The sequence below is a fragment of the Microtus pennsylvanicus genome, chromosome X (assembly GCF_037038515.1).
Source record: "Microtus pennsylvanicus isolate mMicPen1 chromosome X, mMicPen1.hap1, whole genome shotgun sequence".
In the NCBI taxonomy this organism is placed as follows: Eukaryota; Metazoa; Chordata; class Mammalia; order Rodentia; family Cricetidae; genus Microtus; species Microtus pennsylvanicus.
The window spans coordinates 36,033,515-36,040,682 of record NC_134601.1 but is presented as its reverse complement, the minus strand read 5'-3'; the positions used below and the strand labels follow the sequence as shown (position 1 = coordinate 36,040,682).

The following is a 7,168-nucleotide window of genomic DNA, read 5'->3' as shown; positions in this document are numbered from 1 at the left end:
GAATCTTTTCAGGGGCAATTTGTAATCTCCACCTAGGCAAGACTTTCTTTTTTTAAAATTTATTTATTTATTAAGGATTTCTGCCTCCTCCCCGCAACCGCCTCCCATTTCCCTCCCCCTCCCCCGATCAAATCCCCCTATCTCATCTGCTGGAAGAGTAATCAGGGTTCCCTGACCTGTGGGAATCCCAAGGACCGCCCACCTCTATCCAGGTCTCCTAAGGTGAACATCCTAACTTAGGCAAGACTTTCTGTACTTCTTCAAACATCCTTTCTAAAGTATCTTTATTTCAATCAGATAACAAGATGTCATCCATGTAATGATAAATTAGGGCTTGGGGAATTGTTTACGAATTATTTCCAATGGCTTGCTTACAAAATATTGGCCCAATGTAGGACTATTGAGCATACCCTGTGGGAGGATAGTCCATTGATATCTTCCATTATGCTGAGAATTATTATAAGTAGGCACTGTGAAGGCAAATTTTTCTCTATCCTTTTCTTGTAACGGTATAATGAAAAAAACAATCTTTCAAATCAATAACTATAAGAGGCCATCCTTTTGGTAATGGAGAAGGCAAAGGAATTCCAGATTGTAGTGGACCCATAGGTTGAATTACCTTGTTGACAGCTCTTAAGTCTGTCACCATTCTCCATTTACCAGATTTCTTTTTTACAACAAGCACAGGAGAATTCCAAGGGCTGGTTGATTCTTCAATATGGTGAGCAACTAGTTGCTCTTGCACCAGCTGTTCCAATGCCTGTAATTTATCTTCAGCTAGAGGCTACTGTTTCATTCATATTGGTTTCTCAGTTAGCCATTTTAAAGGTAGGGCTGTTGGTACCTCTAAAGGTTTGGTATTTGTTGTATGTTCTTGTACAGACTTAATGGCTGGTGACCGTTTTCCATAATACCTCATCATATCCTTCCCCTAATCATGAGTTCCTGGAACTACAGGAATGTTAATCTGGGTATTCCATTGCTGTAGCAGGTCACAGCCCCATAAATTTTTTGCAATATTGGCTATATCTGGCCTTAGTCTTCCTATTTTCCCTTCGGGCCCTATGCATGCAACCCATCTTGTGCTTTGTTTTACACGAGATAGGGTTCCAATTCCCAGGAACTGAACATCTACCTCTTGAAGAGGCCAATTTGGATGCAATATTCTGGAGTAATGATACTTACATCTGCACCTGTATCTAATAAGCCTTCAATAAAAGTATCATTTATACAGACTCTTAGCTTTGGTCTTTGATCATTAATAGAAGTCTGCCAAAATATACATTTACTCTGTCCTACTGGGTTTTTTGACTCATCCTGCACACGTAATTCATCATTTAGACCAGTGTTACTTTTTACAGCAGAAATTGGAGCTTTTAATTTTCTTGTTGAGGCACATTCTCCACTGTGACTGGGAATGACTAAGCCACTGTTGGCTTGGGGGCCTGCGAGAGCCCCCTCAAGGAGTCCCGATGATATCAGATTGCCCTGCCTGTCTGTTGTTGACCTGCATTCGATGGACCAATGCCGTCCTTTACCGCATCTCCTACATATACCTGAAGGTCGAGGTCTCCTATTTTTGTTATTCCCAGAAGAGATATTATTCCTAGAAATTCTTTGCCTTCAATCCCTTTGCAAATGTCCTAATTTACCACAATTAACACACCTGGCAGTTTGATGTCTCCTCATTGCTTTGAAATCACTTCTCCTACCCAAGATTCATCATTATAGCTAAATGTCTCAACATTCATCGTATGCTGAATCCATTCATCCATAGGTGCTGATCTAGACTTTAAAGGCCCAATTATCTTTTTGCATTCTATGTTTGCATTCTCAAAAGCTAAAAATTCAAGAAGTATTCATCTAGCATCTGGGACTGTTACTCCTATGTCCAGAGCCTTAATTTATCTTTGCAAAAAGTCAATAAAGGATTCTCTCTGTCCCTTCCTAATTCTGGTATACGATTCGACCCTTTTTGCTGGATCTTGTATCCTATTTGAAACATTTAAAGCTGCTTGGTGACATAGACACAGTACTTCATCATCATAAAGAGCTTGAACCTGTGGATCAGCATATTCTCCTGCACCAAGAATTTGATCTTGGGTAACCTCTGCACCTTTTGCTCTTTATTGCTGTTCCATATGTTTGGATTCTTCTCTGAAATAGATTCCAAACATCAAGGAAGGTCCATTGTCTAAAACTGCAGACACTAACTGATGGAAATCATGGGAGGTAGCTCTAGCATTAGAAGCCCAAATCCTTATCATTTCCTTTACATATGCAGAGTGCAAGCCTAAATTAACAATAGCTTGCTTATTTTCTTTCAGATCATTCATTGCTATTGGTGTCCGTCTAGCTTCTTTGACTCCCTTTCAGCCTTTAGAAGTTGATGCTTTGTCAGAATTAAGTATAGGGTATGTCTCTAGAACCCTGGGTAAGCCAGTTCTAATAGCTGGTGGAGCCATTGTATCCTGTCCTTGTGCCTCCTTTGTTCACCAGCTCCAATAATTTCTTCAATCTTTTCAAATCTTTTTATCATTGTCTCTCTTAAATCCTGAATGTCCTGACTTGTATATGTTCCCAGTGATTTCACTGAGGTATCAATATTTTGGTCCCCATTCTGCACCTGTGATTCCAAAGCTTTAATTTTTTCCTTCAAAGATAACATGTCCTCCTTAAACTTTTCTTGGATGTCATGTAGATTCCCATCTTGGAGGTACATTCTGTCTGTTACCTTATCAAAATTTTGTGATAAAGTCTGAACATCAAATTCAACAGCCTGAACCCTTTCAGGTAACTTTCTAGTACCCTTGGATATTGAGACAATTTTGTCTGTCATAGTATCCACTTGTTCAGATAACCTCTGATTTTCTATAATTTTAATCCTGTCAATTAGTTGTTCATTATTAGTTCGTAAAGATTCTATCATTCTTAGGAGTGCCATATTCTTCCTTAATGATAGAATATGGAAAAGAAAACTGAAACCTAGTAACAAGAAAATTAAGGTATCCCCATAATCCTATAAACCTTGTATGACGTAATCCATTGTATTAGTGAAAACAAAGCAGTAAAATTTGTGTTAGAAAGAAAAACTTCCATATTACCTATTATCCAGCAGGTGGTGCTGTTGCCGAGTCGCGATGACAACAGGCTCCTGTTTCAGTGCCTTAGTAGATGTTAAAAACTGGAAAATGCGAGTTTCTCAACAAAGTAAATGTAATTAAATCAATTCTATAGACGGAACTAGAAACTCCGAATCCAGGGGTAGAGAAGAGCAACCAGGAAGCCGCTTATGCCTCCATGTGACAGAGTTGCCCTGAGGGGTTGAAGCTTTCGGCAATCGGCAACTGCGTGCTCTGGTTCGCGCCACTTAAGAGCTTTTCTTGCAAGGGAGATTTAAAAACGACTCAGAAAAGAGCAAACCATGCAGGCGGAGACTACGCAGGCCAGTGGAGTTTAAATCCACATGGGGAGGCAGAAGATAGGGTGCATGGGGACTTGAAGTCAATCTGGGGTGTCTAAAGGGAAAATATAAAAGAACTGCAGCAAGAAAAGTCAGTGTTTGATGATTTATATTAAGCTTCTGTCTCCATGGATAAGACACAGGTTACAAGGCTGCCGCCACAAGGCACAAGCCGCGGCTGAGGTGGGAGGGCTTGCACCAAGCCGAACTCGAGCCCGTCAGCCAAGCGGGGGGAAGGAGAGGTCCTAAAACCAAACGTTGGGTGCCAATTGAAGGCGTAAGTCGCAAACAATGCCACACCAGTTTCGAATTATGATTAATTGGGTGGTATTTATTTAAAGGGCAAAAAACTTACAGATCACCGTCCCAGACAACAGCCCTCTGCACAACGAGGAAGGGAGTTTAGTCACCAGCAGAGCAGGAAGTGAAGAGAGAGAGGAGAGGAAAGTGGCCGCTTTTTTAAAGGGAGAGAGACCACCCCCCAATGGGCTCGTATCTCAGCGGCTATAGGCTGGAGGAGTGGAAGGACCTCCCGCAACAAACATCTCCTCCATCTGTTTAAAAATGAAGGTAAACTTCAATGGGCCACTGCATTCTAGCAAACCGCTAGAAATGGCCATTAACAGTCATTTGCAACATTGGTCTCTTTATCATGAGGACTTGGAACAGGGACTTAAAATCATAGAAACAGGTGGTTAAATACAAAATGTGTAAATGAAAACCCTTCATAAATATAAGAAATTGACAAAAGCAGAGAATACTGGGCACAGAAATAAAGTTTTTCCAGAAGAAAAAAAAAAAACCATTGCTTAAGGTAACAGAGCTAAGCATTTTCCTACCTTGGATGGATTCTGAAAATCATGTCCCTAAAGACTGAATATCTCCTGGCACATTTCCCATTTCCTTATCAATTCTAGGATCACCTTTTCCAACACTAGTGTGTGAGCCTCCTCCCTCTCCCCAATGCCACCTCCATTAACACAGTGGTGCAACTAACATGTTCTTTACAGGGAAAATGTTCCAATTTCCCAACAGAGCTCTCTTCAGTGTTACTGCAAATAGCTTGATGTTTTTTTAACTTGTTCAACTTGGTTTTCAGCACTAATAATTCTCAACATTGTAACCTGCAAAAAATAAAAATAAAACACGGCAAATCTTCACACTGGTTAGCAGATTAAAAAAAACATTTGAAATATTCAAGGAAAATCAAGATTTAGTACTTCCCCTAGGCATTGAACAATGTAATCTCCCAACATTATTACTGCATGAAGTTCAAAGTAGGCCTTAAAGACAAAATCTTTCTGTAATAAAGAAAAAGTGCAAAGTAACAAATGAATTGTAAAGCCTTTTGCAAGAATAGGAGTTTGGACACTGGTGAGGAAAATGATTTTCATCCTTCCTTGTACACCTGACACCTATACGAACAAACTTATCTTTAATGTCTGCAACACTAGTAATATATAATAGTCATTTACTTGGTCAAATAAAAAAGCAACTCCCACTAAAATTACTTGTATTCATCCTACAGAACCTAAGAGATAGGAGTGCTATTCAAAAGTGTTCACATGCACATCGCGTCTGAAATATTCTTTCTATTCTGAAAGAGAAACTAGAGAAAAGACACGATTCCCTCAGAAAGCAATGACTCCATGCAGGTTGTGACTTTATATTAAAGCTCCGCACAAAAACATGGAGATAAAGGAAGCAATTTCCATTTGCCCGTCACTATTCCAGCAACACAGCTTCAAGAGTTCTGTTTCAGGAAGAAAAGACGACCCTGCGACAAATGGGACAGCTGTTATTCTCCCATAACCAGCGGTTGATGCAGTGGACGTGGTACTCATGGGAGCAAGGTAGCACACGAAGTTTGTCGCCTTCCGTATATTCAGTAATGCAAATAGTACATGTCTTCAATGTGTCGTTTTCACCAAAACTTCTCGTTGCCAAGTTTTTAATCTGGACATTGGTGGGTCCTCTAGTTAGGTGGTTGTCATTAAAGGGGTAAAGTCGGGTTGCTTCAATACCTCCTTCAAACATCTGTGAGATACTTTCTGAATATTGATCAATGGAACTGAAGCCAGGGTTGTAGCTGGGGATGGAAGCAGAGTTGTTACCACCTGAGCTCCCTCTTCCACTCCATGGAAGCTCACCAAAAGCTGTTGTTCTCTGCCTTAACCTGGTTTGAATCGGAAGAGATGTAGTTTCCCATGATCCACTATTGGAGATTGTAAGAGTGGTAAACCTGGGAGTACTCACGGAGGTTCTCCCAGCTGCACGTTCAGAAAGTGTAAAGGTGCCTATCAAACCTCCAGGGTCACTTTCATAAGTGACCGTGTTGTTTGGGATCTGAGACCTTGACCGAGTTCTGCTAGCAATGCCATCTCTCTGCCGGTCTTCTGCCAGCAGAACTCTTCTGACTTGAAGGTCTCTGGTTGGCGGTCTTTGACCAGATCCTGCCGCTTCACCATTGGTATCTGTGTCTGAAGAGCTTGTCCCTTGAGCGGCAGAATTTCTTGACCCAGCCGCCACAAAACGACCTCTACCTAGCAAGTCAGGTCCAGTTATCTGGTGTCTCAAAGTCCCATGGTGAGGGGCTCTAGAACTTCCCTCGATCTCGTTTACCAAAGGCTGCTCAAAAGTCTGAGATGAGATGCTATGATGAGATCTTCGTGGAATTTCATTTGCTGGGCGCAGAGAAGACCTACTTCTTTGAGCTCTGGCTCTGGTTCTTTGCTGGTGTTCTGGTTTCGGGCTTCTTGCCCTCCTCCGACCTCTGGTGGATGGCACATCTGTTAATGCTTCAGCAGAACTGTGTTGTGACCTAGGTGTTCTGGCAGATGATGTCTCAGATGCTGAATTTTCCACTTGCCTTTGGAGGCTGCGATCCACTACACTAAGACGTGTAGCAGATGGTTCATTTTCATTCTCTGAGGTTTGGCTTCCATTATTACGGTTAACATTTGTCTCTAAACTGAATCTGAAATCACCACTGTTTGGATTAGTGTGGCTCACTGCCCTCCCGGACTGCTTTCCTCTCTGACCACTTCTTGTTGTATTGCCAGTCTGTCTGACAGAGCTAAGCCAATCTATTACGGAGTCACCAATGGACTCATCATCTGAAGAGTCTCCATTTTCTTCTGAGCTCTGCGGCGGTGGCAGAGGCAGCCCCTCTTTAACTTGTTGTAGTCTTCTGAAGAGCTCCTCCCCAGTACTTTGACCTGGGGTGCCTAGCAAATGGTTGTCTCTCAGAAGTCGATAGTCTTCTCCGCTCAGATTATTTACAAATCGATGGAAAGCTTCTTCCCGATCCAAGCGATCCACTAGCCTTCTGCGCTGTGCTGCAGATTGGTCATTTCCTTGATCGCTAGAATCTGAGTTTTCCATCTTGATGAACAAGTGGACGATTATCTGTCTGTTATGACATAGTACTGAAATCCAATCAACTGGACCTTCAGTTTTCTTCGCTAGGCTTCGGGGGTCCGCGCAGGAGGGGACTGGCTGGGCTCTGCCACCTCAGCTGCCTTTGAGGCCGCCTAAGCTCTGCCAAGTGTCTGCCTCCTGCTCTCTAGCAGGCCTCAGAATGCCTGGAAGGGACCCGCCTCTAGCCCAGCGCCTGCCCATTCTGAGACGTTGCTCCAGCAACCATTATCTTCCCCATTGTTACCTAGCAGTGACAGAAATTCACTCAAGATAACTTTTCTTAAA

At 42.2% G+C, this 7,168-nt stretch overlaps 1 pseudogene; it reads right to left on the bottom strand.

The window, feature by feature from the left end:
* Positions 1–5,221: 5,221 nt before the first annotated feature.
* On the bottom strand, positions 5,222–6,937 carry LOC142840940 (E3 ubiquitin-protein ligase RLIM pseudogene; annotated as a pseudogene).
* Between the last annotated feature and the right edge of the window lie 231 nt (positions 6,938–7,168).